This window comes from Mirounga angustirostris, unplaced genomic scaffold, assembly GCF_029215605.1.
Source record: "Mirounga angustirostris isolate CCGP_5_RB_7025 unplaced genomic scaffold, mMirAng1.0.hap1 SCAF_3, whole genome shotgun sequence".
Classification (NCBI taxonomy): domain Eukaryota; kingdom Metazoa; phylum Chordata; class Mammalia; order Carnivora; family Phocidae; genus Mirounga; species Mirounga angustirostris.
Window position 1 is genome coordinate 114,945,292 of NW_026991711.1, and position 18,448 is coordinate 114,963,739.

Consider the following 18,448-nt stretch of genomic DNA (forward strand, 5'->3'; position numbering starts at 1 on the left):
ATGTTCCATGGGGACTAGAGAAGAATGTGTATTCCATTGCTTTGGGATGGAATGTTCTGAATATGTCTGTGAAGTCCATTTGGTCCAGTGTGTCATTTAAAGTCTTTATTTCCTTGTTGATCTTTTGCTTAGACGATCTGTCCATTTCAGTGAGGGGGGTGTTAAAGTCCCCCACTATTATTGTATTGTTGTTGATGTGTTTCTTTGCTTTTGTTATTAATTGCCTTATATAATTGGCTGCTCCCATGTTAGGGGCATAGATATTTACAATTGTTAGATCTTCTTGTTGGATAGACCCTTTAAGTAGGATATAATGTCCTTCCTCATCTCTTATTACAGTCTTTGGTTTAAAATCTAATTTGTCTGATATAAGGATTGCCACCCCAGCTTTCTTTTGGTGTCCATTAGCATGGTAAATGGTTTTCCACCCCTTCACTTTCAATCTGGGGGTGTCTTTGGTTCTAAAATGAGTCTCTTGCAGAGAGCATATCGATGGGTCTTGTTTTTTAATCCAGTCTGATAGCCTGTGTCTTTTGATTGGGGCATTTAGCCCATTTACATTCAGGGTAACTATTGAAAGATAGGAATTTAGTGCCATTGTATTGCCTGTAAGGTGACTGTTACCGTATATTGTCTGTGTTCCTTTCTGGTCTATGTTGCTTTTAGGGTCTCTCTTTGCTTAGAGGACCCCTTTCAAGATTTCTTGTAGGGCTGGTTTTGTGTTTGCAAATTCCTTTAGTTTTTGTTTGTCCTGGAAGCTTTTGATCTCTCCTTCTATTTTCAATGACAGCCTAGCTGGATATAGTATTCTTGGCTGCATATTTTTCTCATTTAGTGCTCTGAATATATCCTGCCAGTCCTTTCTGGCCTGCCAGGTCTCTGTGGATAGGTCTGTTGCCAATCTAATGTTTCTACCCTTGTAGGTTACATATCTCTTCTCCCAAGCTGCTCTCAGGATTTTCTCTTTGTCTATGAGACTCATCAGTTTTACTATTAGATGTCGGGGTGTTGACCTATTTTTATTGATTTTGAGAGGGGTTCTCTGTGCTTCCTGGATTTTGATGCCTGTTTTCTTCCCCAAATTAGGGAAGTTCTCTGCTATAATTTGCTCCATTATACCTTCTGCCCCTCTCTCTCTTTCTTCTTCTTCTGGGATCCCAATTATTCTAATGTTGTTTCGTCTTATGGTATCACTTATCTCTCGAATTCTGCCCTTGTGATCCAGTAGTTGTTTATCTCTCTTTTTCTCAGCTTCTTTATTTTCCATCATTTGGTCTTCTATATTACTGATTCTCTCTTCTGCCTCATTTATCCTAGCAGTTAGCGCCCCCATTTTTGATTGCACCTCATTAATAGCCTTTTTGATTTCTACTTGGTTAGATTTTAGTTCTTTTACTTCTCCAGAAACGGTTTCTCTAATAACTTCCATATTTTTTTCAAGCACAGCTAGTATCTTTAAAGTGATGATTCTGAACTCTAGATCTGACATCGTACTAATGTCCGTATTGAGTAGGTCCCTGGCAGTCGGTACTACCTCTTGTTCTTTTTGTTGAGGTGATTTTTTCTGTCTTGTCATTTTGTGCAGAGGAGAATAGATTATTGAGAGAACAAAAAGCTAGCAGAATAACAACGTCCCTAGAGAATATACTCTAAACAAATTAGAAAAGACCTGAAGCAGTGGAAAAAGAAACGGAAAGAGAGAAAAAAGAAAAAGAAAAAAAAGAAAAAGAAAAAGATAAAAACAAACAAAAAAACAACAACAACAACAAAAAAAACCAGAATGTGATCAAATATGATCAGGCTGGTATATAGATCAGTGCCACACACTAGATTTGGGGTGTATTTTGGTCTTTTAGAAGAAAGTGCCTCCCAAAATTTTAAAGAAAGAAAAACTTATATATGTACAAAAATAAGGGTTGATATGATGAAGGGATGGAATATGACTGTAAAGATGGAAATTATAAAAAATTTTATAAAAGGAATTGATAAGAAGTTGTTTGAAAAAAGAAAGAAGAGGATTTTAAAAAAAAAGGGAGAGAATGTGATCAGGCAGGGGAGTAGAAAAAACCATATACTAGTGATTTAGGGTATATTTTGATCTGTTAGAAGAAACTATCTCAAAATTTTAAAGAGAGAACAACTTATATATATATATATGCCAAAAATACGGGTAACTACTATGAAGGGATCGAATATGACTCTCAAAATGAAAAATAAAAATGTTTTTTAAAAAAAGGGAAAAAGGGAAAAAGAAAAATTCAAAAAAAAAAGAAAAGAAAAAAAGACAGTTAAAAAAATTAACTTTGAAAGACTAAAGAATCATGGTAAAAAAGCCATGAATTCTATGTGCAGTAGTCCCCTAGCGCTGGAGTTCTGCCGTTTTCATTGATCGGTAAACTTGGTCTTGGCTGGCTGTTCTCGCTGATCTTCTGGGGAGGGGCCTGTTGCCGTGGTTTCCAAATGTCTCTGCCGGAGGCGGAATTGCCCCGCCCTTGCCCCCTCCCGGCTGAGTAATCTGCTCGGGTTTGCTCTCCGGGGCTTTTGTTCCCTGCGAGCTTTCCGTACAGCTTTGGAGGTGGAGAGTGAAAATGGCGGCCTCCCAATCTCCACCCCGGAGGAGCCGAGAACTCGGGGCCCCACTCCTCAGTGAGCCCCCAGAGAAAAGCCATCAGTCACTCCCGACTCCTCGGTCTCTGGCTGCACTCCGTGCTCACCTGGCCTGTGACCGCGCGTTTCTATCTCTGGCACCCGACCCCAGGTGGAGTCTCCAAACCCAGCAGATCCCTGCAGTGCACTCCCACGCGGCTCCTCCCCGGGGAGGAAGGTGAGTCTCCCTGGATCTTCCACTTGTTGGGTCCCTGCTGGAGGAGCAGGGGCCCGACTGTGCCGCGGATCACAGTTTACGGCAACCCCGAGCTGAGAGCCCGCGCCTGGGCTCCGCCTCTGCAGCCGGCTTCCCCGCTCCGATCCCTGGGAGCTCTGCCTCACTCAGGCACCCCTGGTCTTTCTGTGACCCCGAGGGTCCTGAGACCACACTGTCCCGGAGGGTTCCACCCCCCCACTTAGCCACCAGAGTGACGTCCCTCAGCGGAGCAGACTTTTAAAAGTTCCGATTTTGTGCTCCGCGGCTCTATCACTTGCCAGAAGCGGCCGACGGAGGCTCCTCCCCCACCGTCTATCATCCCAAATATTGCCTCGGATTCACTTCTCCGCACATCCTACCTTCCAGAAGGTGGTCGCTTTTCTGGTGAGAGAGTTGTTGCTGTTCTTTTCTTCGATCTCCCATTGAGTTTGTAGGTGTTCAGAATGGTTTGATCCCTATCCAGCTGAATTCCTGAGGAGAGGAAATCCAGGTCTCCTACTCCTCCGCCATCTTGCTCCGCCCCCCGAAGTTAATAGTCTTATATGTCAGTTATACCTCAATGAAGTTGGAGGAAAAAAGACATCCTCTGAGGAAAAAAAAATAAAAGCTATTTTATTGCAAATATGTGAAATTGTTTATGTTTTATATTTAAATCAAAGTGTGAAAATTCACTCCAGAAATATTAATGTATTTTATTGTGAGATGCTGCCTAGATACCATTGGCTGGTGTTAGGTAAAATGCAGTAAATGCACCAGATTACCTTTCTAAATCTGAAAAACTCCACAAATTCTTAAATAATTTGTCCCCAAGGGTTTCTAAGAGGTATATAAAATTTGTAAAATGAGACACGTAAAAAATTATTGGTGGTGTTTATCTGTGGCAAGAAGATTGGGGCCTTTTTTTTTCACTTCATATCCTTCTATGCACTTTGAATTATATTAATCATAAATTTCTTTAATTTAAAAAGTTATTTTTAAAATGAATTATGGTATATCTCTATGATAGGAATAATTGTCATTCTATCTCATGATTTTTAAGTATGTGGTACTCTTAACCAAGAGTCTAGAGAAAGTGGAGAGAACTATGAGCTGGAGTGATTAGGATGGACTTTATGGAAAATTTGGGGCTTGGGTTAAGTCTTAAAATATGACAATGAGATAGGCAATGGAAAAGCACAGCAGAAGGAAAGGTGATATAAGCTAAAAATACATATGGTATATACTTTGGTTGGTCTGGCCTTCTTTCCCGTTGTACAGGTCTGTTAATTTTTCTTTATAATACCCAGTTATACTTCATATTTGTATGTATAGGACTTGAAAATATTCTGCAATGGAGAATGGAGAAGGTAGAATTTTGCTTTCATTATTCCACATTAATTAGTTAATTAATCAATTGATTTTAATATAGCTTGCATGTCATACAATTTTGAAAACATAAAATAAGGGCAGTATACTGTGTTTTTGCTTTACCCTGATAGCTACATTAATAGGCTTAAATTATAAGACTCTTCATTTCTTCCAGGTGAAATGTGTGACTAGAAATAATTTTGTGATCTTGCCACATACCTAATTCTTACTCAACATTTTTAGTTATCTTTTTTTAAGTTACTCGTAAAGATCATTTGACTATTACAATTATTTTTATAGATTCTTTTTGCCTGTTTGTCACTTATATGAGCTCTTCATTCCCCAACTTTTCTCTTATTTTTCTTTGAAACTCTCAAACTAAGTTCTTAATAAAAAAGCAAATATTTCCATGAATTATAAAATTAATAGAAATAGTGTCACCATGTGCCTGTATTCTATAAATTATAGTAAAAGAGTTTATTTGAGGCAAATTGAATTTTAATTAAGTGTCTCCAGTTATGTTTCTGTATGGAGATTTATTAAACATCTTTATATTTAATACAAAATTTTTCCAAATCGAAATGTGATTTTAACCCTTCTTATTACTTCTATCTTTTAATTGATATTAGCCTCATATAATGCAACTTCATTTGATTTTACCATGAATGCATAGTTTTTTTCTATCACCTTCTAAAACTAATTGTGGTGACATAGTAGTCCATATAGCTGAATTTGCTGCACATGACCACTTAATTATATATATTCTTATGCTGTTTGAGATTTTTAGTTTCACATATTACTTAGTAATAAAAATATAGAGGCTCCTGGTGGCTCAGTGGGTTGAGCAACTGACTCTAATGGAAGGCATTAATTTTTTATTGCTTTTTCAGTTCCAACTAAAATTCTAGTGTGGACTTTATTTAAGAAGCTTAATAAGTACTATTTGATCACAGTGTCTTTATGTTATATAATAGATATTAATATCATTTTCATTTCAAAAAAGAAAAGTAAAGCCATGAAACTACTTATTTCCAACTGCAAGCATTAGCTGAATTTCTTCATCCTAAATAAGACCTACAGACTGATTTTTATACAAATCAGTTGCTACTGCTACATTATCTTAACGTATATGTTCCCTTCCCATTATTTCTTTCTACCTCCAATGTTAAGAGTATACAATTTATGAAAGACTCCTGAATTATTTTTTTCTAATACTTCAAACATGCCGTATTATTTTACACAGACTATTCAAGAAATAGCAGGTTTTATAAAATGGGAAGCTCACATTTTGCTAAATTACCTAGATCCAATTATATTTTATACTTTATCTTATTAAATATTTTCATAACATTAAACTTATATTGTAATCTTAAAAGGACAAAACAAAAAAGAAATTTTAATATTGTGAATACCACATACTGGGATAAATATTGGGAGCAGCTTGAATTTAGCTCATGGTTATATAACAGAATCTAGTAATCATGATATCATGTTGTATTTATAAATTGAAGCTTATCCATTCTACTTATATTATTGAATGTGAATAAAACACATAAGTTATAAAAAATAATTTAGATGACTAAATAAACATTGGTAATTGGGTATGAATTTTATCCTGTTAAAATTTATTTTCTAGGAATATCAAAGAAAGTGTGTTGGTTTCTTGCTACATATATTCAGGGTTTTTAAATAAATTTTCAGTTGTACCTGTGTTTTATTATTTATATTCTAAAAATTTTTTAGTTATTTCCTTTTATATGTATAAATATATACATGTATACAAATGTGTATACATGTATATATACAAGAGAAAACTATGCAGTATAAGATCAGTGTAGCTTTTCCTAATCTACTGAAGAAAATTTCTCTTTGTACTCTTTGTTAACTAACTGTGATATGCTACTGGAAGGGAACATTTAGTAGATCTTAATACCCTAGTCATCAAGCCCAATTTATGTGTTCTAGTGAGTAACATCTTCAGTGCAAGATGATCATCAAGTTCAGGAACCCAAATAAATGAACATAGATTTTGGTGGATTTTGCCTTCTCTTTGCTTTCTTTTTCTTTTTTCTTCTATAATTCATCTTTTATAAGCTAAAACTTAATGTTCAAATGCAGACAGATTCTAGTTTCTTCATTCTTTCATTTTTCTGGTTAAATACTCAATTTTAAATTTTCTCGTTTCCAAAAGCCATTGTTCACCAATCTTATATTGGTGAATCTTATAAACATTCTCTAACTTATATTGGAATTAAAAGAAATTGGACTTTAGATTTAAGGAGAAAATTGCCAGATTAACTTTCTATAACTATTTTCAGCATTGCGATAAGGACATACTATACTCTAGCCCAGCCTTATTCTATTGTTTGATTCTTTCCCTAAATTTCTTTTCTTATCTATACTAATTATGTGTGTTCCATGTTTAGACTTATTTATGTATGTTTAGATTTTTAAATGTGAAATATCTGAAGAAATATACAACTATTTTCCTTTAGGTATATCTTATAAGATCAACGTAGTTATTCACAGTCATGAACAGAAATATTTCCCCTAGTATCTTGGCAGCTTATTTTAAATACTTTAGAAGCAGAAGATTATCTGATAAAAATGAATTCATTCTTTTTTTTAAAGAAAAAAATTTAATGATAGCATTATTGAGATATGATTCATATGCTATACAATTCACAATTTTAAATTGTACTGTTTGGTTCTTTTCTGTATATTTACAGTGTTGTACATCAATCACCACTATCTACTTTCAGAACATTTTCACCACCCCAGGAAAAAACCCTACACCCTTTAGCAGTCACTCTCCATTCCCCTCTACTCCAAGTCCCTGGCAACCACTAATCTTTTTGTCACTATGGATTTGCCGATTCTGGACATTTATACATAGAATCATACAGTATGTGGGTTTTTGTGTCTGTCTTTCACGTGGAATAATGTTTTCAAGGTTCATCTATCTTGTAGCATGTGTCAGAATGTCATTCCTTTTTATGGCCAAATAACATTCCATTGTATGGATTATATTACATTTTGTGTATCTATTCATCAGTTCATGAGAGTCCATTCTTTTTGAATCAGTTATTAATCTTCAGTGACAAAAAGCCTGAAATTATAGTTTGGTACTGAGCAGTCTTTGATGTGTTTTAGACAATAAAAATTGGTGTTTTAAAAAAGGCTTTTGCGTGTCTGTTTGATAGTTGTAAGAGATTTAAGCTTGCCTTTCAAAATTCTAAAAACTTCTTAATTCCAAAATGCATCTGGCTCCAGAAATTTTGGATGAGGGATTGTCTGTAGTATCTGGAAATTAAGAGAGAAGGAGAATTTGGTCATTTGTAGAGACTTTTCAATTTATCCTTTTTTCTAGGTAAGCATTCACTGGACCTTCTTTCTTTCTTTATATATTTCTAAATAAAGGACATTGTTATTGGCAATAATTTTAAATCTTTGTCTTACTTTCCTCATCTAATTGGTCAGTATGCCCATTGATTCTACCTTATTAATACCTCTTACTTCATTCTCTCTTTTCTGTTCTTACCTCTAGGTACTGAGTTCATTTTTTTCCTCCTAGCTAGCACACTTATTAGCATTAAACACAAGACCCTTCTCTTCCCTGACCCCAAGAAGCCACGCCCACAAAGTCACAGGCTTCTGAAGCAGGGTCCCTCTGCCCCATTTCTGAAACAAGCTCTCAGGCCTTGGCAGTAGCCTGAGTTGCCCCCAGGGCCGTGAGCTGCTGAATCTTCTGGCTCATTATCTCCATACAAGCCTGTTTCACAGCATGCTTTCTGCGCATAACTGGCTGGATTTTCTCCATTTGCCTGTTGAGGAAGTCTATCTTCTTCCTGAAAAAGTCCTTGGCATCTTCAGCTGTCTTTTCTACATAGTAGTCTGTTCCCACTCCATGAGTACATGTGCTACATCATGTAGTTTCCCAGGGATATACATAGAACTCATCATGGGATGAGTGATTCTTTCCCCTTGTTCTTATTCAGCATGTTCAGACATTCCTTGGCTTCCACATACTTGGTCTGTACCACCCTGGGCTGGACAATGGATGTGGGCAAGAACTTCACTTCCTGGTTCAGCTGGTTCTTGAGTATTTCTAGCTGCAGCACGTTCAGCTCAATGATGTAAACTGCGCCATGTTGAGAAGCGAGTTCATTTTTGTTCTAGATTATAATATAGCAGTTTCTTTACATCTATCAGCAGCTTACCTTACATCAATTAGAGAATTTTAATCAAACTACATTTTAACTTTCTGTAGACTTGTCTATTTTCCAGCCACTGTCCTGCAAATTCCTTGAAAGCAAGAACTGTCATTTATTTCTTGACTTTTTTCTACAGTAGCTGGCAAAGAGTTTGTGCTCATCTGTTTGCTGAAGGAATAATGAATGAATGAGTAGAGTGAATAAACATTATCACTTAAACTATATTGTTAAAAATTATATCATAAAATTTATTTTAGAGGTGCCTGGGTGGCTCAGTCGGTTAAGCGTCTGACTCTAAAAAAAAAAAAAAAAAAAAAAAAAGATTTTATTTTTTTATTTGAGAGAGAGAAAGAGAGCATGAGTGGGAGGGCGGGGGAGAGTCAGTGAGAGAAGGAGAAGCAGACTTCCTGCTAAGCAGGGAGCCCAATGCCGGGCTCGATCTAGGACCCTGGGATCATGACCTGAGCCAAAGGCAGACGCTTAACGGACTGAGCCACCCAGATACCCCTGTAAATTAGTATTTATTATACATAATAAAGACATTCAAGTTGTTTCACTGCTCGTAAGTGCTATTTAATTTATCTTCAATTATGTGGAGAGAAAATGATTTGACAATAGTAAATTTAAAATTATGACAATATTTTAAATAATACTTGACTTTGTGGCCAAATGAGTATTTAAATGTATACTGAAAACTCTAAGTTACAGCATCAAAAGTAGGTGCCAAACTGATTTTATGATCTCATCTTTCAGAGTTCTTCATCCTCTATGCTTTTGAAATCAGCTGGTTTTAATTTCTAAATAAGAAAATGCTGCTCAAGAAAATTAAGGATAGGACCATATTCTTTTTAGTTATGACTTTTTAAAAGTATTTGAGACTTTTAGGAGTTCCTTTTGATTAGATAAGTGCAGTTTACAGGTTTGGTGATGGTTGTCCTAATGCAAATTTATAAGCTTCATAGTAATTTTATGCTTCTCATTAATTATATGCCACCAAAAGTTCTTTGTGCTTGCTATCTTTAACCAGCAATCTATGTGACAATAAGTTTCAAAAGGTAGGACTGAGAGCTAAACAATTTAAACTTCTATAATAATCACAAACACCATGATGTCAAGGAGGTCATCCATGTGAATATATGAGTGGCTTAGAAAGAAGCATGCTTCTAAGGTCCCTATAATAGTCATTCACTCATATGCCTTGGATGCTCTTAAGGGGAAGAAATAGTTAACTATGCAGTTATTATTTTTTTTAATTACAAGTTTAAATAGATGTCATTACTGCTGTTAACATTATGAACTCCTCGGAAAACTGTGATCTTCTAGATGGGGGTCATAAGTTTTTTCTGTAAAAGGTCAGTAGTAAATATTTTAGGCTCCACAGGCCAGCATGTCTCTGGCTCTGCTCAGCTATGTTACTAAGGTGTGAAAGTAGCCATGAGCAATACATAAACAAATGAGTATGGCTGTGCTCCAGCTGTAATTAATGGGCACTGAAATTTAAATTTTATGTCATTTTCAGATGTCATAGAATTTTTTTTCTTTTGATGCTTTGAACCATTTAAAAATGTAAATACCATTCTTGGCTCATGGGTCATACAAAAACAGGTGTCAGGCTAGATTTGTTTTACATGCTGAAGTTTGCTAGCTTCTGTTGTAAATGGTTAAATCCGCCAGTTAAGAAAATCTGCTGTAAGTAATGAACTCGTAAGCTTCTCCACTATCAAGTCTATCACACCATCCCAGAGTTCTTACTAATTTGAGCATATGCCTGATGACAAAAGATGTTCAGTTTGTCACCAGCAGCTTGTGTGTGACTCCAATAATGTTGCTTCTCAGTCCCACTCCACAAGTATCTCATAGAAGTAAGTAAAAAAATCCTCATCCCTGCCTGCTGTGAAACGAATTGTCTTTTGTAAAGATGATGTAATGTGATGTAATGGAAATAAAACTGGGAGACTTGGAAACCAGACAGTAGCCCTCGTTCTACCACTGCTCAAAGTGGTCAGGTTTCTCAAACTTCTGAGGCTCCATTTTCTCACTTGCTCATCTCAAGGAAGTATTAAGAGGTCATGTTGTAATACATGAAATCACTGAGATATGAAAATCACTGGTAAAGTAAAAAGTGTCACATAAATATGCCACTGTGGTGGTGGTTACACTTTTTATTTACTCTTACATATGATTTCGGACAGAGCTCCCTATGCTGATAAATCCCTCTTCGGTCTAGGGATAGATGAAAGATTGCACATAAATTTTCTTCACGCATTTTGCCTCCGTACTCTCACACTTTTAAGCTACTTTTATCTTTTTATTGTATAGATCTATCAGGTTAATTACTAGTAGTACTATGAAATTTTCAAATTATATTCCACATACTATTCTGTGAGAGCAGAAACTATTTTGTACTTGCCGTATCCACAGGACCCAAAACAATGTCTGGAATATATTTGGGTCTCATGTATAGTTTCTGGGTTGAATTAGTGATGAAAATAATCCCATATGTTTACTTGCTTTTTGTTACCAAAAGGAATATAGAAAGCTCATTGTAAACAAAATGTTTTTAAATGCATAGAATAAAACACATAGGACTGCAAAGAAAAATTGACTTTATTCAACTTTACTGAAATGTAGTTCTAGTCACAAACAGTCCATGGTGCTGGCTCTTAAAATATGGAAGGATTTCTAACTAGTTATTAGGAAACACACGATCCATAACTATAAATTACAAAATTACTTTGATAGAATGTAAAACAAATGCAAGCTTTGCCAGGTCTCTTCTTTAAGAAATCTTTGCACTTCTAAATTATAATAAAAACAATGGATTTTTAAAAAAATCTATTTTGCTAAATCTCTTTTGGTTGCAACAAAAATAGGTTTTAGTAAGCTTACTCAAAAAGCACATTTGTCTGGAAAGATACCATCATAGAATTGACAGGTGGGAAAGAACGTAACAGGAATTGATAGGTGGGAAAGAATGTAACAGGAATATACTCAACTTTCTCCAGTATAGGGCCATTAACGGTGGCTCCCAGTGATCAGTCCAAATTTCAAAATACCAGAAGAGAAACCCAGCTGACCCAGCTTGAATCACAGATGCATGCCTGAATTAGTTAGCCAGGGTCAGATAGTGGAATTGTGCAGTAGAGATATCAGCGCTACGGGCTACTGTATGCTAGCAGGATGAGCTAGAAAGCCACCTCGAGAGCTATCTAGTCTTATCAATCTGCTTCTAGGAAATAGTACATTTATTTTATACTTACTAATTTTTCCAAAAGAAACATTTCACTGCAAGACAACTTTGTCTATTGATAGCTAGACTACCTTTATAATTATGAATTTTAATCTGTGCCAAAACACCTGGTGCTATATTAATAAATGGCTTAATATCATATAATACAGCCAGTATAATGTCACAGCATTATGGCATAGATGTTAAGAGAGTGGCCCTTGAGCCAGGCTTGCAGGGCTTCATATCCCGTATCACTTAATTAACTGTGAAAGATTGGATAAACCACTCAGTCTCTGCCCTTTGTTTTTATTGTCTGTAAAAAATAAGTTTATCAGTGAGCTTTCACTGTAGTACAAACCATAAAATCTCACTGGCATACCACAATAAGCTTCTAGTTTTTGCTCAGGAGTCTGTGGGTAAGTTGAAGTAGGTATGATCCAGGCTGGCCTCAAGTGGACATGGTGCCAAGTGGAGGATAGGTCTAAGTCTGAGCCAAATGTCTCATTTTCCTTGGAGCTAACTAAAGCATTTTTTTCCCTCAGATTAAAAAGCAAGAGGAGCACCTGGGTGGCTCACTCAGTTAAGCGTCAGACTCTTGATCTCAGCTCAGGTCTCAGGTCTTGATGTCAGGGTTGTGAGTTCAAGCCCAACATTAGGCTCTGCACAAGGCATGGAGCCTACTTAAAAAAAAAAACAAGATAACAAGGGAAGAAGTGCAACTGCACAAGCATATTTCAAGGCTGTTTGCATGATGTCTTCTTACTCTGTTGGTCAAAGCAAATCTAGGCCCAAAGTCACAAAGCAGAGGTATATACATAAGTACCTCTCCCATATACCTTCCATGGAGGTGTGCTAGGGAAAAAGAACATGATCCAATTTACCACAGTGGGTAAAATTACTACTTATCTAATACAATTATTATAAGTTCAATATATGTAAAGACCTTAAAATAGTGCCTGGCACAGAGTAAATGCTCGATAAATGTTTATTATTATTGGGCATACTCTTATGCAGAAACTCACACAAAAGTTCAGTGTTGTATATATGTTACATAAAATACATATTTGGGACATGTGTCATTTCCTTGGCATTGAACACACATGCTAAATTTAATTTAAAACTAGTCTCTATTTTTGTTACTATGATTAGATGAGCAAGAATATGTGTCTCTCAGATTGGTAAGCCAACTTCTGGGATAGTCAGAGTGATTACTACCTCAATTATTTAACTGTTAAGTGGAATCATAGAACTGCTAAAGACCACTGAGTTCAGTCCTCTTGTTTTACAGATAATGCATTGGGCCAAGAATGGTGAGATATCCAAATGAAAGAGAAAGAGCTAGATGGATAAAGATGGATGGATGACTGATAGATAAGGAACTAAATAGAAAACGAGAATGCAGAGAAGGGCAAACCTAGATCTGTGGAATTCTAGCTCACTGTATCACACAGCCCAGGTGTTGTTTCCTATAGTTTTATCGAAATGCCATTTATCATGTTTTTTTTTTCTTTTAGCGAACCTTAAAAGAAGAAATAATTTTAAGAAGCTTTTAAAATGCTTTCTTACTATTCCTTCAATTGAGAAGAACTATATTATAGGGTAGGATTTACTTACAATGTAAAATGCAAAAACGAGTCCTTACAGAAGCAAATACTGATTGAATACTTATCTGTTAGGCACTGGGCATACAGCAAAAAAAAATAATCCTTGGTCTGGTGAGCATACCAAGTGGTCATTCCTTTGTGTGTGATGGGACACAAACATACAGGAGAGACAGGCAATAAACAAATTAATATGTAGAATATTCCACAAACAATAGGTAGGATATTCCATAATATCTTTTGTGCAATTCCAAAATCAAAAAGCTCTGAAATTGAAAGTGTTTGTAATTCATATCGTGGTAAAACCTGACCTAATCTTACCTCATTTAGTAATAAAAGTGATATGAGGCTATTTATTGCCTTTTTAAAAAATCCCACTTAGAATGAATATATGTTTTTCTGTAGATGTATTAACCTACTAGACCTCTCAGATACAGAGGGAAGAGGAGCATGTTACATAATTACAGTACATGTACCATATTGCCTTTAAAAACTCAAATAATACTTAATTCCAAAACACATCTGGTCACTATAAGGATTGTGTTGGGCTATATAACATTTAGAAATTATAAATACCATGAATGAAAATGAAGCAGGTATGGGTATAAAGAATGGCGGTTGAGAGTGGAGGTTGCTTGACTACATAGTAAGAGAAGGCCTCTCTGGGAAGTGACTTTTGAGCAGATTCTTGAAACAGGCAATGGAGCTCTCAGAGGAAAAGAAAAGAGTGTTTCAGTTATTGGGACAAACATGTGGCTACCTGGGGAAAAGTGTTCCAGTCTGAGGGAAGACCAAGGCCAAAGACATAAACCAAAAGTGTGCCTAGCATATTTGAGGAAGAACAAGAAGGCCACTAAGGCTGTAGAATACCAAACAAGGGAAAAGTGGTGAGATAGGCTGACGGGTAAACAGAGACCCAATCATGTTACATAGGGTAAGACTTTATCCTAACTGCTATGGGAAATCTTTGGAGAGTTTTGAGCAAGGCAGTCTAAAGTCCAATTTTCTTTTTAAAAATGTCGCTCTGTTACTCTAATAAAAATACCATTCTTTTGCTATGTGGATGATAGATTGTTACAGTAGTAAGGATTTAGAAAAATAAATAACCATGGCTGTGGGTGAAATTCAGAAATTTAATGGTGAAATTTTATTTTATTAACAAAACAATATCTTAGTCATGCTTTAATAAAATATTTATTTGAGCAAGTCCTGTGCTATGAATTAATCTAAATATCATTAAACTATTGTGTTTTTTGTTTGTTGTTTCTAGAATTTTCACTAAGCATTAAGGCTGAGAAGTTAGCTTGGTCGTGATAATGCTTTTCCCAGTCTCCCTTCCTCTTCCAAAGATTCTTCTCTTGGGGTACTTGGGTGGCTCAGTTGGTTAAACGTTCAACTCTTGGTTTTGGCTCAGGTCATGATCTCATGGATTGTGGGATTGAGCTCCATGTCGGGCTCCTTGTTTGGCAGGGTCTGCTTGAAAGATTTTCTCCCTCTGCTCATGCTCTCTTTCTCTCTCTCTCAAAATATATAAATCTTAAAAAAAAAAAAAGATTCTTCTCTTGTACCTGTTGAGAGACAACCAGATGAAAAAGCCTTGAACTGGGAGTAATAAGAACTGTTTTCTCATGCTAGCTCTGCCACTAATGTAACTTTGGTTGAGTTGTTTAATCTCTCTGGATTTCAGTTTCCTATAGTGAAAAGTGTGGGGATTGAATCATCTGATTGACATAGCTCTTTCTTACTGCATTCTTGAATTTAGCAAGTCTTCTGTGTAAGGCTAAAATTCTATGATTCTTAATGAGAACTCGTAAAACTCTCAAAATGTCCTTAAATGTGAATCTAAAGAAATACAGAATAACTGGCTATCTGTTCAGACTTGGTAAGTTCACTCTTCTTTCCTTTTTAACAGGACCAAGGAAATAAATACCAGAAGCCAAGAGCACAGAATATTTTCTTTCATCAATCCATAGAACCTTGATACTTCTCTAATTCCATCACACACAAAGTAATGACCACCTTGGCAGATGGCCACAGAGGATGTCAACAGTTTTTTGGAGGCAAGCAATGAAATATTTATATTATGAGTTTTCTGTTGTTAAGTATGTAGAAACAGGTAGTATTATCTTGCATTTTAATGAAGAAAAACAGTGTTCTTTAATATAGAAATTTTATATATTAAGCATAGCTAATATAGCTATTTCTCTATAGCTAAGCTATTTCTCTCTTCCTTTTCTTTTTTCTTGAGCATTATTACATGTCAAAAGCTACATTAAGCTCTTTTTGCATATTGTATTTCATAGTATAGAGCTGCATTAAATCCTTAAATACAAAATAAAAATTTAAATAACAGAAATTAAGTACCCATGTTTGAAAGCAGTGCCGTTTATATCCATCTTGGACACATAATTATCTAAATACAAATACTAAATAGTTTGGGAAGTTAGAATTATTTTCTATTTATTTTGGGATTATCCACACCGTTTATGAAATTTTTTTGTTTAATTCCAGCATTTTTTTCTCACTTATTTTTAACAACTATTCTGAAGTGCTCCAAAATCTTGGGAAGTAATCCCTTTACGTTCCTCACAGCTTTATATTTTGTAAGAATTCTGCATCAAAAGAACTCATGGAACTTTTAGTTCCTTTTCCAGCAGCTCTTATTACTCTTGGAAGAACAGTCAGCCAAGGATGTGGACCACAGTGCCGTCTTCAAAATTGAAATTAATTACATTACCAGTTAAAAGGAAAGTTTGCTTGGAAAGAAATTGGCTGTATTTTAAAGAAAAAATTATAAATATAAGGAGTCTGCCTTCTCCACCTTCATGAAATATAAAGACTTAAGTAGATGAATATAAAATGAAATAAAAATAAACTCATAAAAATTTAAGTAGAATGCACAAAAATTGAATTTTTCAAAGGATTTTATACAAATAAAGAAACTGTAGATGTGCTCACAATTTTTTATTTAGTATTACTTCAACTCATAGGCCTAAGGTCATCTAGCAAACGAGTCTGCTTTTTAAGTTGTACATAGAGGAACACTTTTCCAAGTAAAGGAGAACATAAATGTTTAAAAAGCCCAGTGTAGAGCTTCTGAGTTTTCTTTCAGTAACTAGAGTCAAAATTAATTCTTGCTTTTCTGTTGGGGAAAATTTCATCTAATTACATTCAAATTATTCTGGAACTTTTTGGAAAGCAAATCCTGATCACCAAAGAAAGGAAAAAGCAGCTGTGTTGCCCTTGCCTCACTGTTAGAAGAATAGCATTATTATGCAGTCACTGGTCTTTATAGAACCAAGAGTGGTTATCCACTGGCTGCCTTCTGGCAGAGACACACCTAACCCTTTCTGAGCTGCTGGTAATGTATGCCTTCTGTTCCTAAGGATCTTTAAAGAAATAGTTTCCACTACTTCCTTCAGCAAACCAATCTAGTATAACAGCTCTCGGGATTAGGAAGTTCTTTCTAGTAACCCTTTGCGCAGTTGTAGTAATCGTTTCTAAAACAGGTGTTCTTATACTTTAATCACGATTTAAATCTTTTCTTAGTTTGATATAATCAACTTCACTATTTTAAGAAAAATTTTAATGGGGTGCCTGGGTGGCTCAATCAGTTGGGTGTCGGCTCTTGATTTATGCTCAGGTCATGATCTCGGGATTGTGGGATTGAGCCCCGTGGTGGGCTCTGTGCTCAACGGGCAGTCTGCTGGAGATTCTCTCTCTCCCTCTCCCTCTGCCCCTCCTCCCACTCGTGTGCTTTCTCTTTCTAAAATAAATAAATAATTTTTTTAAAAAAGGAAATACTTAAAATTGACCATTGCTAAATTAATAGAAATAGTTTCTATAAACAGTGCTTCTCCATGAGCAACCTATTTTGTCAAATTTTTTCTCTAATATTTCCCTTTTTAACTCATTCACATATCCTATTTTGATCTTAAGTTATTCTTTAACCACAGCAATGTATCTTATGTCAGATAGCTCTAATTTATATTTCTTCCACCTTATATTAAGAACCAGCCCTTTGTTCTCTTTGAATTGCATTCTGTTTATGACCAGGTCATTAATAAGCCACAGATACTTATAATTCTCATCAAAAGTGCTATTTCATTTATTTCCCATATTTTAAGGCTTATTTGAATACTAAGTTTGTAAAAACTTTTAGTACTTAGAAAGGCAATTAAAACATACCAGGTATGACTTACAAGTCTGCTATATAAAAACACAAATTCAAAGAACATATTAAGACTGACTAATCAGTGGTTGGGGCACCTGGGTGGCTCAGTTGTTTAGCGTCTGCCTTCAGCTCAGGTCATGGTCCCAGGGTCCTGGGATCGAGCCCCGCATCGGGCTCCCTGCTCAGCGGGGAGTCTGCTTTCCCTCTCCCACTCCCCCTACTTGTGTTCCCTCTCGCTTTGTCTCTCTCTGTCAAATAAATAAATAACATCTTTTTTTTTTTTTAAGATTTTTTATTTATTTGACAGAGAGCACCACAAGCAGAGGGAGAGAGAGGGAGAAGCAGGCTCCTTGCTGAGCAAGGAGCCGGATGTGGGACTCCATCCCAGGACCCTGGGATCATGACCTGGGCCGAAGGCAGCCGCTTAACCGACTGAGCCACCCAGGCATCCCTAAATAAATAAAATCTTAAAAAAAAAAAAAAAAAGACTAATCAACCACAACTCTGCCACACCTACCAACTTTGTGACCTTAGACAAATTACTGGTTCTCTTTGACTCCCAATTTGTACATCTTTTAAATAAATATCTTAGGTATTTAGCACTTGCCTAGAGCATAATTCAATAAATAGGTGATATAGTTATTCTACTTTTTGTAAAATGATTGAAAACAGGTTTCCTAATGGCCAGCTCAACTCTTACAAAAGAAATAATGAATTTGTCCATTATACTCATGCCAAATATCTTTTATATCATTTTGTTGTCATACTGCTACTAAATTTTATTCATTGAATTTTCCTGACAAACAGTTTATGTTGAAACATGGGAAAATGCAATTTATAAAAAAAATCACTATTTAGATTCAAAGGGATACATGCACCCTGCTGTTGATAGCAGCATTATCAACAGTAGCCAAACTATGGAGAGAGCCCAAATGTCCATCGACTGATGAATGGATAAAGAAGTTGTGGTATATATATATGTATATGTGTGTATATATATATATATATGTGTGTGTGTAT

General features: G+C 35.7%; 1 protein-coding gene and 1 pseudogene across 10 annotated transcripts in view; one reads left to right on the plus strand and one right to left on the minus strand.

Annotated features, from left to right (window-relative positions):
- MBD5 (methyl-CpG binding domain protein 5) overlaps window positions 1–18,448 on the plus strand; it is a 440,770-nt gene that overhangs the window by 198,904 nt on the left and 223,418 nt on the right. For 9 of the 10 annotated variants that reach the window (XM_064586492.1, XM_064586493.1, XM_064586491.1 and 6 more), the window contains exon 3: window positions 15,167–15,314. The exons of the other annotated variant lie outside the window; for it this stretch is intronic. The gene's annotated coding sequence lies outside the window, so the exon portion shown is untranslated. The remainder of the gene's footprint in view (window positions 1–15,166; window positions 15,315–18,448) is intronic. 10 annotated transcript variants of the gene reach the window in all.
- The window catches only part of LOC123839132 (prefoldin subunit 5-like), a 101,402-nt pseudogene continuing 90,858 nt past the window's right edge, over window positions 7,905–18,448 (minus strand).